Here is a 12,090-nt window from a genome sequence, read left to right as displayed (position 1 = left end):
TGCTTCAGACTGCAATACAAGTGGGTCTCTGAACATTGCGCCACTCCGAAGCAGGGCCAGGGCACTGCAGCTGCTAGAACTCAGTCAGGACTCCGATGAGCAGCAGGAAGGCCCACATACACCATCCCCAACTGGCAGATGCACCCAGATGCAGGAGCCCAGTTCGCAGCAGACCACAGCACCCCTCAGGATGGCTACAAATGCAGGTGCACAGGCATATGAGGCAGGTGAGGGAACCTCCTTCTTTGGTGGCCTGGAATCGGCTATGTTGCAGCAGCAGCGCCTGCAGAATAAAAAGATCACTGCATTACAAAAACAGATGCAGCAACATAATATCAACATGGGGTGCCTGCATTGCCAGCTGGGGTGCCTGAATGCAAACATTGAACAGCTGCATGAGGGACAGGTCCAGGCAAAGCAGGACACAAGGGAGCTCACTTCTGCTGTGAGGGAACTATGTCAGGAGTTGCGCCATGACAGGGTGAGCCACCGCAGGCAGGAGTGGCGCTTCATGAGCATGTTCGGGGGATTTTATGGCTCTGTGACTAGGCTGGCTAATTCCACCTCCCACATTTCACATCGTGCAGTGGCTGAACAGGTGGAGGCAGCACACAGCAGCAGGGATGTGGCTCACGGACTAGTCCAAATCACAAATGTGATTGACAATATCATGGGAAACAGGTCAGCCACACCAAGCGAGCTTGGACTGGGGGACACGGAGGACACATCCAGCCTCAGCAGCCTAGCTCTGCCAGCAATGGACACCAGAGGCAGACAATCGAGGTGCCAGTGAGGCAACTGGGCACTCGAGTGGCGTGCGTGGCCGCAATAAGTGACTGTAGTGGCCAGAGGGGTAATGAATACACTATGAAGGAATAGTGCTTTACTGCGAACTGCTATTGATTTTTTTTTAACTCACTTTTGTTGGTATTCGTTGGACTTTAAGGTAATACATTTACTCACTACAGGTACATTTGTCAGTGCATTTGTGTTTACATACTTACATCTGGAATGGTTGTGTGTGATGTCAGCACGCCTTTGCCTTCCCTCTGCTGCACTGGTCCTGTCTGCTGGCTGTAGGGGTGGTATGGGATCATCATCCTCATCTGAGTCTGGCTCCGATATTTCCACAGGTATGCTCCTGGTGGTAGCTATATTGTGCAAGATTGCACAAGTAGCCACTATTCTACATGTCGTCTCTAGGCTGTATTGTAGTACCCCTCCACTTTTGTGGAGGCACCGGAAGCAACTCTTCAGCAGGCCAAAAGTGCGCTCCACCACGTTGCGGGTCGCCCTGTGTGCTGCATTGTATCTCCGTTCAGCAGGTGTAGTAGGATTTAGGTAGGACGTCATCATGTAGGGGCGCACTGCGTAGGCACTGCTCCTGGAAGGGACAGAGGGTATATTGAGTAACTGAGCCATCTGACATCAGCATGCCATCAATGCGCCAGTGTACAGATGGACAATACCTAGTAGATATCCTTCTCCAAACTCCCCAGCTAGCAGTCTTGTGTTAATGCCGCTATGGCGAAAGAGGTATGAATCATGGGTGCTCCCTGGGTACCTGACCACGGGATCAGTTATGATGTAGGAGGCATTGCATATCACCTGTATGTTCATTGAATGTTGGTATTTACGGTTGAAGTACACATACTCTGTGGCTGATGGTGGACAGATTGCAACATGTGTCCCATCTATGGCACCTAGGACATGGGGGGACTGTGCTATCTGGTAGAAATCTATTTTTGTCTGCTGTATTTCCTGTGGGGTGTGGGGGAATCTGATGTACTGGTGTATCCTGCTCAGCATGGTGTTCATAAATGCATTGAAAAATCTAGAGAGGGTACTCTGTGAGACCCCTCCAGCTGCTGCTATGACCCCTTGATAGCTCCCTGAGGCAAGTAGGTGGAGGGAGCATAATACCTGCACATGGGTGGGGATACTGTGAGTCCTATGTGTTATGCGCTGCAGTATGGGTTGTAGCTCAGCCATCAGATCAAGTATCATGGCTGAGTTCAACCTATGCCTCTCAAATATTTCCTCCTCAGTCTGGTCAAAAAGTATAATGCGCTGCTGTCTCCTCCTCCCTCTCCTCAAACCTGCCAAGATCCTCATCCTCCTCGCCATTACGTAGAGTGCAGCCATTGTGGAAAAGAGTCTGAGGCATTCTGGGCCTCTTTATATAGGTTGCACCTGGTTATCACCTGGTTTCTCTTAGTGGTATTTTGCATGTGAAAAATTCCATTATGCGAAAAATCGCAATTTGCAATTTTTTGGTGCATCGAATTGCGACTGGAAATACCGAATCGCAAAATGCGACCCGCAAAACCAGGTCGCAATGCAAAAAATCGTAATTTTTGTGATTTCTTATTTTTGGTCTGCGAATGCCTTTCATGCATCGCAGACCATCGCAGACCACGTTTTTGCATTCGCAAACGGCCGATTTTTGCGATTCACACCGTTTGCGTGTGCAAAAAAGTTTCATACACTGGCCCTAGGTCTCTTCTGATTATGGTAATTTCCTAACATCTTTACCGGTCCCCATGGCACTGCATTAAGCATTAACTTAATAACACAGATCCCAGGACAATGGTTTAATGTGTTTTTCTACACATTGCTTTGCAATCTTTTTGAAGTTCAGAGGTTTGTCTCCCTCTTCTAATATGCCCTCCCCGCTTGTTGTACCTTTTTAGTGTCTACTACCTCTCAGAAGGCAGAGACACAATAGTCCTTTTTCTTTCTCTATGCTTTTCCCTTCTCTCAAAAGCTCCACCTTCAACCCGAGCCCCAGTATTCCGGGAGCTCCAAGCCAAAGTAGGAGTAACCGCTAATCGTGGTTAATTCCAAGTAAGTGCATGTTTCCTGTCTTCTATTTTGTACCTTTTCACTTACAGCACTTTTACAACTTTTGGATACCCCCGCCTTAGTTGTACCGGCTCCCCGGTTTATGCAGCCCGTTATATTTATTCAAGCCGGCATGGATTCCAGGGGGGGATTATCCACATGCCAGCTTCCAGGACCGCGTACTATGGTCCCGACGTCTATATTTAGATGCACTTCGTACCCACATGATTATTTACATTTGTATGAGAGATGGAGTTCTATTTCTTTAAAACCTCGGCATTAGGTCACGCCGAGGTTTAACACCTGTGCCGATCATCTTGTTGAAGCATTCTAGTACCTAGAATACGTACACGTTTATCGAGCCTTTACAAATTGTTGGTTCTTGGATTTCTGACACTTCCCTGTAGGAGAGCCTAGACCAGTGTTATTTATGCTTACCTGATCAGATCAAGTGATTTTTGTCATCTCTGTTCATACACTATACAGACATGTTTATTTTCTCTGCCAAGAAGGGAGTGTTCCGTGATAGATTTCACCAGTAGGGTATATACCTGATAGATACTAAAAATAACCTGTTTTATTTAGACACCTTTCAATTTTTTCAAGATAGCGTTAAGGATGTACCATTTAAATGCATCAAAGATATTTTCCCTATTCAGAGGGACGTTCTTGGCCTGACCTTGTATTGACATGATGTATATTTTCAGTCTAACAGTTCTTTATTTTGCATCTCTATACTTAGACCATATTGGACCACTCAAGCTTGGTACTTTCCCCGATGGGGCCCACCCACTAATATGAGGAGGGTAAGCACTTGTGAAAATTTTGCCTCATTGTGTGTATTTTTAAAACGCAAATATTTTTTTCCTTCACTGTTGTTTTTGCATATTACGGAAGGGAGTTTTCACATGTATGCGGCCTTGATTTGTTGATTCACTGCACATAATTGAGTGTTTGCTACCTGTTTACCAATCATGTTTTTTCTTTTCATAACTCTAGGTTCCTGCTAAATATAATTCGCAACAGATCATTAAGACTATTAAGCAAGAAACATGTTGACCATGCTTTAAGAGTAGTACAGGGGATCCTGTATCTACTTCACCATACTCTAAATTTAGGGAATTAGTGACAACTGCTGATACTTATCTCGTATTTGATATGGGGAGTTTAGACCCTAATTGATTGTCTCCCCTCACTCCTCTTTTTAATCTTGACAGAGGTTGAATATCACAATAAATTATGTTTTACCTCTAGTCATTTTTAACAGCACTCTTCTTTTTCATACCAATTCTCCATCACTACACCTTTTTGACTGGCTGGTTACCATTGGAAAGATCTCCGGCAAAGAGCCCCCCTGTGGGGCCCGTCAGGCATTGCAGTGCCGGCCTGATGAGGAGCAAAGCCCTATGATGAAGCATGTCACCAGATGGTGAGTGAGGGCTCTTGCTTCAATAATTTGAACACCCAGGAACCTTTGAACTATTGGTTCACACCCTTGTAGTGGAACTGTGTATATACATTTTTGCTTTACATATTTGATGGGAGTACTATACACAGGACCAGGAATTCATTTCCGAACCTCCCACTCCACTCTAGCCCCTCTCTTTTTTGTTGTTGGATGTGTTGTGCCTTGCCTATTGTCTCAGGGACCAAGGACATAACAGGGTGGAATTCTATAACCACCTGCTATGCAGGTATGACAATGGCTGTGTGCATCTATCAATCAAGTTCTGTTTGTTGTAGTGGGTGTAATTTCTACTCAACATATCACTACTCCTAAATGTTCCAGGCCAAAGGTAAGTCGGTGATGGATCACTGTCTTTTACCATGTGTCTGGGTAAATGTGTATTTAGGCAACTAGCATACAGAGGCTAGTTGTCTTAAGTGTATGATGGGTGCTGGTGCCTCAATGCAAGCTGTAATGTGAAGATGTCCAACATACATATAACAGGGCTAACATTGTTCTTTGGATGCAGCTATAGATTCCTACTTTCCATTGGTAAGTAGGAAATGTCCATTAACATGATGTATTTGCTATCACTTTTACCAACATTCATTATGTATACATGTCCGAATGTGTCCCTTTCTCTGTATTATACATTTGGGAGCTGCAGTTTCATGCATGGTCTACCTTTGTTGATGGGATGATTTCCTCACATGTATGAACATGGCACTCTATTTGTGGAATAGGACATTTATAATCAGGCTACAATGTTTTCTCCCTTTTTTTTCTGTTTCAGAGCAGTGACCAACTACTGTATTATCCCACTTTGGTTTCTTTATCTGTTGCAGTGACATACCATTTTTCTCATTTTTTTGGTGCTCCCCTTTCACTGTGGGTGTTTTAGGCTGGTAGCTGTCTGCGTTTTATTGCAGCTTTCTGTTCCTCCCATGTCACTGGCATTTGATTTGGCTCTATTCCAGTGGTGTCCTCGTTAACCTCGGGCCCTTAAAATAAGATTATTTCACAAAAGAAGCACCCAGTTGTTTAGTTCTCTGCTCACAAAAGCCACAATATGCCCTTTGTGGTAGAATGTAGCTAAACCTAGAAGCAATGATGTGAAACTTGCTTAGCCTTGCATTGCATCTCGAGGGGAAGGGCCCCTCCCTGGCAGCACTCACAACATCGCACACAGGGCATTGATTATCTCCTTTATTAGGGCCATAACTCTTTTCAGGCTGCTCTGCTATTTAAAATGTGAAGCAAGAATGCTTGCAAGACTTTTAATTCTGTTAAAATAAAAAGCAAATACTTTTCCGGCCTTATTTTCCAATTTCTGTTCAGATTTCTAATGTCAGTAGCTGCCAGTGACCATAAAAACATGGCAGGAAAAGACAAAATTATGAGACAGGGTTGACCAATTTTTGTGGGGAGAAATGTCCAGTTCAGAAATTACAAAGCCACTAGCTATAACTCAAGAACATGTGAGACCTATTGCATTGCAAATGCGTGTTGTGTTAGAGCCAGGAATGGGAGTTGAAGTCCTAACACTCAAAGTGCAACCCAGTGCATCCGGAACCATGGGATGAGTTGGGACTCTTAAAGGACCTTCAACGACCTTCTGGAAGAAAATACTGAACTTTGGAGAACTTTTGGAAAAAGCTTCATAAGTGGACCGACCCGATGTCATGAGTTAAGCCGACTTGACTTGGAGGTTCATCTGGCTGAAAAGCTCCGGAGCGCCAAATTTTCTGGAATCCACTGAGGACTTGTGGAAAGGCAATCTGATGATGTTGATTCAAAATTAGCCTGCTGTGGAGGGTTGTCTTACGTCAGAGAGAAAAAGCTCCAAGGAAGTGACAAAGGCCGAACGTAAAAAGTTGATTGAGGCTTTCCACGCAGCATATCAAAGGAGGGCTCCATGAGGTTGTATCCAATTTCAAGTCCAGCCCAGATGACGTTTTCCATCACAAAAAAAATCTAAGTCCGAAGGTGGAATTCTTCACCGAGGTCTCCTGTAACGAGTATTGGAAGAGGGCTCCAGGGAGGTCAAATCTGACTTGCGACTTCATCCCGGTGAAGAAAATTTTCAAGAAAAAGACTAAGGGCCTGATTATGACATTGGCAAAGGGGGTTAATCTGTTCCAAATGTGACGAATATCCCGTCCGCCGAATTACAAGTCCATTATATCCTATGGAGCTCAAAATATGGCGGGCAGGATATCCGTCACATTTGGGACAGATTAACCCCCTCTGCCAAAATCACAATCAGGTCCTGAGTTCGAAGGTAAAACTTTGACTGAGGCTACCTGCTCACTGTAGATGAGCAGGGCTCCATTGCGGTCGGCCTCAAATTTAGACTTTGCCCCAGTCAAGTGTGACCAGATGTCTAGATTGGCACTTTTAGTTTCTATGCATTAAAAAACATTTATTCTTTAAAAATTCATTTCTCCTGTTCCATTTATTAGATATTTGTTGTTTTAGTGTCATTTTAAAGATAGAAATATAATGTATTTTTATAAACTGAAGTTGCATTCTTATTGTGTTTTTTGTTCTACTTATTTATTGCTTTGTATTTTTTAAAAGCTTTTTACACCTGTCTCCCAAGTTAAGCCTAACTGCTCCTTGCCAAGCTGCCAAGGGCTGAGATAGGCTTAATTTATTGAGACCTAACTGAACCTAGTGGGGTTAGTGACCTCTTGATAAGTGTAGGTACCTACCTGCCCTTAACAATAATCCACTTTCTAGCACCCATGCAGTTGCAGTTGTACGTGCTTTGTTGACTTGCACTTCCACATTGTGCAGATGGGCATGTCATTTTGGTCTAGTACTTTGTCACTATGACACATGTAGGGCCATATCTTGTGCAGATGTTGCTTAAGGGGTGTGTGCAAAGTGATATGTATCCAAGCGCAGGCTCCTTCCCTGAGTGCTCCTGATGTCCCCATAACTATTGTGCAGTTATTGTTAGCATCATCCTCTTTGTATATTTGCCTCTCTGTCTATTGTGCATGCCATTGAACCTTCCACTGTGCTGTGGTGTGAGTGATGTGTGTGTCCCCATTGCAGGGCTGTTTAGTGGTAGTGAAGTTTGTGTTCCATGCCACATCCATACATATGTGTGTTGTATGTGATGACAGTCCATGTCCTGTGAGGTTGTGAGATGTATTTTTATATGTAATGTTGGTGTGTTGCTGGTGATGTGTGAGGCAATGTTGTGTTGCCTTCACTATCCCTGTGCCTGAGATGTGTGGCCATGTGTGACCCTTTGTTTTGTGTAGTGTTGCAGTGCAGTGTGAGTGAGTGACCTGCCTAATGTGGGTGTATTGTGACTGTGAACTCAGTGCCCATAGCGCATCCCCCCCATATGATGTGAACGACAGTGGAGAGAGCTGTTTTTACGGTTAATGACACAGGTAGGTGTGTGTACTTACAGTTGGTTACACCCACGGCAGCTTTGATTTTGTGCTCCATTAATGATCAGCAACAGTGGCAGATCATGCATGATGGGTTCCATGGTGGTAGCAGATGTTTAAGGCTGCCTGCAGGTGAGTGTCTCCCTTTACAGTCCCTGTTTCAGCCTTCTGGGACATGGTGGCTGGACTGTCATGGTCACATTGGTGGTGTGCAACCTCGTATTGTGTCCAGCGGCAGCCTGTTTGTGCAGCCTTGTGACCGTGGCGGTCTGTGCTGCCTGGTGGGCTGGCGGCCAGTGCAGTCTTTTTTACATAGTCCAGCATGACTCATGATATGGCAGTTCTCCACTTACCAGAGGCTTCATTACTTTCAGCCCAGACCACTTCACACCTCATTATGGGGGCTTGGCTCAGGCTGCTAGAGGATTACAAATCAGGGAAGGGCACTACAGGGCTGATTTTAGTAACTTTCAGAATGAGTTCTAAAACTTGTTCCCGGTAAAAGTTGTAATTAATCTAACATTGGCAAGTCATTGGATTTATTCTAATTAAAAATTTGATATTTAACATGACATATGTAACTCTTTCCAAGTGGAAATGAGAATGTATTATTTCAAAAAAAGTCTTCCAATGTTAGCCTATTGGGTTAATGCACTACAATAGGAAGAAAAAAAATTGTCACTTCTTCCCTCACCAGGGCTTCCTAAACAGCTTTTATAATGTCTCTGCTTATATTTACACTGCACCCAATCCTTGGGTGACTGTGCGGGTAACGTATATATACAAATTGGGTAGTTTGAGACTTGGAAGTACTTTCAATTTCAAAGTCAACTTTAGGTTTAATGTTAATTAAAAAGCAGCCAACAAGGCAGTCCCAACTTTAGAATGACACCAGACACAACAGCACTGCACCCATGGGGGACCAGACTTCACTGGGGTCCCTAAACCTACATGCCCAACCATGCAAATGGAACTTACAGGTAGGCTGTCAAAGCCAATTATAATTATGCCTAATTTTCATAAACCTTTTAAATAAAGCACTGCCCCCGGGGCTGGTTAGCAGTAACCACCAGTATCAGTCAAAAAATGGGTGTGATTAGGTCCAAACTTTCTTGCATATATATTTCTAATTTTGTGACTGGAGAATGCATGTGTGTTTACTTCAACATGATGGAAACATATGCATTACACGGGGAATATGACATTTTAGTGATAAATTATATCTAATGAGTAACAGAAATTGAACTAACCATGGGGTCTTGTGACCTTACTACATCGCTGAGATGTCTGAAGTTTAGAGGTTACATTGGTTGTATATTCAGTGTAAACCCACATGTTTTATCGTCTAGTGCAAATACTACAATATATTTGATTTATGTATTTGCAATGATGGGTACTGTTTATGTCTATGATATGGCAATTTGTGTTAAATGATTACACACACAACTGTATGGATACATTCCACTTTAGGGATTGCTATGCAATTTTGTGTATGTATCCATTGGCATGCAGGCAGGTGGGACCAGACTGGTGATTGTTAATGATATGTTGAGGTGTTTTATTTTGTTTTGTGCATTGCACATCATTACACTATTGCTTGCAAGTATTTTATAAACATGCACAACCCCAGTGCTAATGTAAACAAGCAAGTCTAAGGATGACTGATAAAACAGTGACTTACCTTCAGGTCCGGTGACAACAGGGTTGATTTTTGTCTTGGTCCTATAGCAGCAGCATAGCCACAACTTGTACGATCAGATTCATGACGTCAGGAAAGTAGAAAAGTAGTAAAGTGGTCAGTTTCATTCTTTTATCCCTCCACATCCACCAATTTGGGTGTAGTGGATTAACCACCACAGTTGATTCTGAGGGAAGGCACATTATGATTGGCTCAGTTGTAAAAGTGGATAGAATTTTTATGGTGGTAAAAGTGGATGGACTTTGAACTATAACTAGCACTCAAAGGTAACTATAACTCAAGCCCTTGCCATGCACTGCTAATTACCCCAGATATTACAGCACTGGTGACATCTTTTATAACAGCAATAAAATATCAATGAAACATTAGCTGTCAATTTATTGAAGAAACAACTGTGCTTGGTGGGAGCAGGAGATAAAGTTACTTTAGGTTGTTTGTTTTAGTTATTTGAAATAACTCCAACTATAACTGCTGAATTTTCATGGTTTTGTGCAAGTATATTCAGAACCTAATTATTAACGTCCCTGCAACCTTTGTTTTTTTAAAGTGAATATATATATAAATGGAGATGACTTCATGAACTAAATATATTGAGAATGGTAGGGTCCTATGTGGTTTACACATTCTCATCCTGCCCTCATTGAGTGAAATGGATGTTGGTTTATTAGAAGAGTGGAGAACACAGACATCAGATTGCTCCGCCAAACTTATGGGCACTCTTATCACCCAAGCTAAACGACACATGGATGAATAGATTAAAATCATTGAGGCTTTGATAAAATTACTGGAAAAAGTATCTAATCAGGATGAAGTGCAGTCGTTGTTAAGCAAAATGGGAGAACAAATCACTAAACAAGAAGAAGAGATTAAAACACATAAAGCACACATTCAATAGAGATATATTGGATTATGAACATGGCAAAATGTATACTTTTGCATGCAAATATGATACTCAAAGGATTAAAGAGAAAATGAACAATGGAAAACAATTGGCTGCCAGTTATAGCAATACTGATATAAGTTCAGATCTGTGATCTTCAGCAGGTGAGGCACCACTGAACAAATTGGACTGTCGAGGAGAGATGCGACTTCTGCAAATGGCAACACCACAATCAGGCAGAAGCAGAGGACTAGGTCGTGGAGGCACAAAACGAGGCCGGGCAAGGGGAAAAGATGCAAAACACAAAATCTAGATTTAGGTCCAAGTTTGGTGACAAAATCCACTGAATCCAAAAAAAAACCTATTTTGACTGATAATCAAGAATGGATTCTTAACTTAGGGCTCAGTTTTTGTCCAACCATTGATTGGGATTATGCTAAAACTGAAATTGAAATTTACAAGTTTGAATGAAAATGATGTCTTATCAAACATTTTGCAGTAAAACCCTCGGACCCCACATTAGATCAAGCACTACGGAGTGAGACTTTCTCAAGATTCACAATAAGTGATACTTCTGATCTTGTTATGATTAAGGATCTAGTGGATGACAATGTATAGATTCACAGAATATACGTGCTAGTGATTGTACTGATATTACAAAAATGAAGATGATGGGATTTACCACTGATTTGAACATAGCTAGCTCTTTGAAACCTTCTAGCAAGTTTAATCCTCAGTTACACAGTGGAAATCTAATCGATACATTTAATGAATTGACAGTGGGAGACATCGATAAAATTCCAGAAGGAATCTCAGATAAGGAATATAAACTCTAGAAATTTCACTTCCAGAGACTGGAAAGATTTGAACTATCTCAAACATAATCGCTCTATCGTTATCAAGCCGTCAGACAAGGGTGGTAATATTGTTATCAAGGATTTGACCGACTATACTCAGGAAGCCTACTGGCAATTGAAAAATAGTGAACATTATGAGAAGTTACAGGTAAATCCCACAGCCAAATATCAATAAATTTACCATCAGCTGCTATATAATTGGTGGACAGATCAACTTCTGGAATATGAAGAATATCAATATTTAAAAGTTGATTTTCCAAGAACTCCATGCATTTATTTTCAACCCAAAATTCATAAAAATTAACACCATCCTCCTGGAAGGCCAATTGTAAGCATGAATAACTCTCTTTCTGCAGAATACTTCTAGATACTTAGATCTCTTTTTATGTCCATATGTAACTGAGTTGTTGTCATATTTATGGGACACCACTGACTTTTTATCTAAGATACACAACATTCCTTGGCAAGAAAGTTATCTGTTGGTTACCATGGATGTTTCGTATCTCTATACATCAATTAAACATCAATATGGCATGAAGGCATGTAGGTACTTTCCAAGAACACAGCCTATAGAATCTTTGCAACATACTGAAATGCACATGTCGATATTAGCATTTTGTCTTATGCACAATGCTTTTCTTTTCAACAATGAATGTTTCCTGCAAAAACAAGGTAGAGCGATGGGGGATTCTTTTTCCTCCCACCTATGTGAACCTTTACATGGGATGGTGGGGAAAAGAAATAGCATGGTCTGATGCATATAATATCTACATGAAATATGAAGTATTGTTTGTGAGATACATCAATGACCCTTTTCCCATGTGAGATGGCCAGAAAGAAGCCCTACAAGAGTATATCAATCTGCTCAATAACAATGAATTAGATATTTGATTGGAGACCTTGTTTAGTAGAAATAAGGTTGTGTTTTTGGATGTCATGATTGAAGTTAAAAA

The 12,090-nt window shown here is 42.0% G+C and overlaps 1 long non-coding RNA gene across 1 annotated transcript in view; it reads left to right on the top strand.

Moving 5' to 3' along the window:
• The first annotated feature begins 2,762 nt into the window (after positions 1 to 2,762).
• Positions 2,763 to 12,090, top strand: part of LOC138249189 (uncharacterized) — a 102,559-nt gene continuing 93,231 nt past the window's right edge. Inside the window, exons 1-2 of the long non-coding RNA XR_011194768.1 lie at positions 2,763 to 2,847; positions 3,587 to 3,650. This is a non-coding gene — a long non-coding RNA (uncharacterized lncRNA). The remainder of the gene's footprint in view (positions 2,848 to 3,586; positions 3,651 to 12,090) is intronic.

The sequence above is a fragment of the Pleurodeles waltl genome, chromosome 8 (assembly GCF_031143425.1).
Source record: "Pleurodeles waltl isolate 20211129_DDA chromosome 8, aPleWal1.hap1.20221129, whole genome shotgun sequence".
NCBI lineage: Eukaryota > Metazoa > Chordata > Amphibia > Caudata > Salamandridae > Pleurodeles > Pleurodeles waltl.
This window is presented reverse-complemented; position numbering and strand designations above follow the sequence as displayed.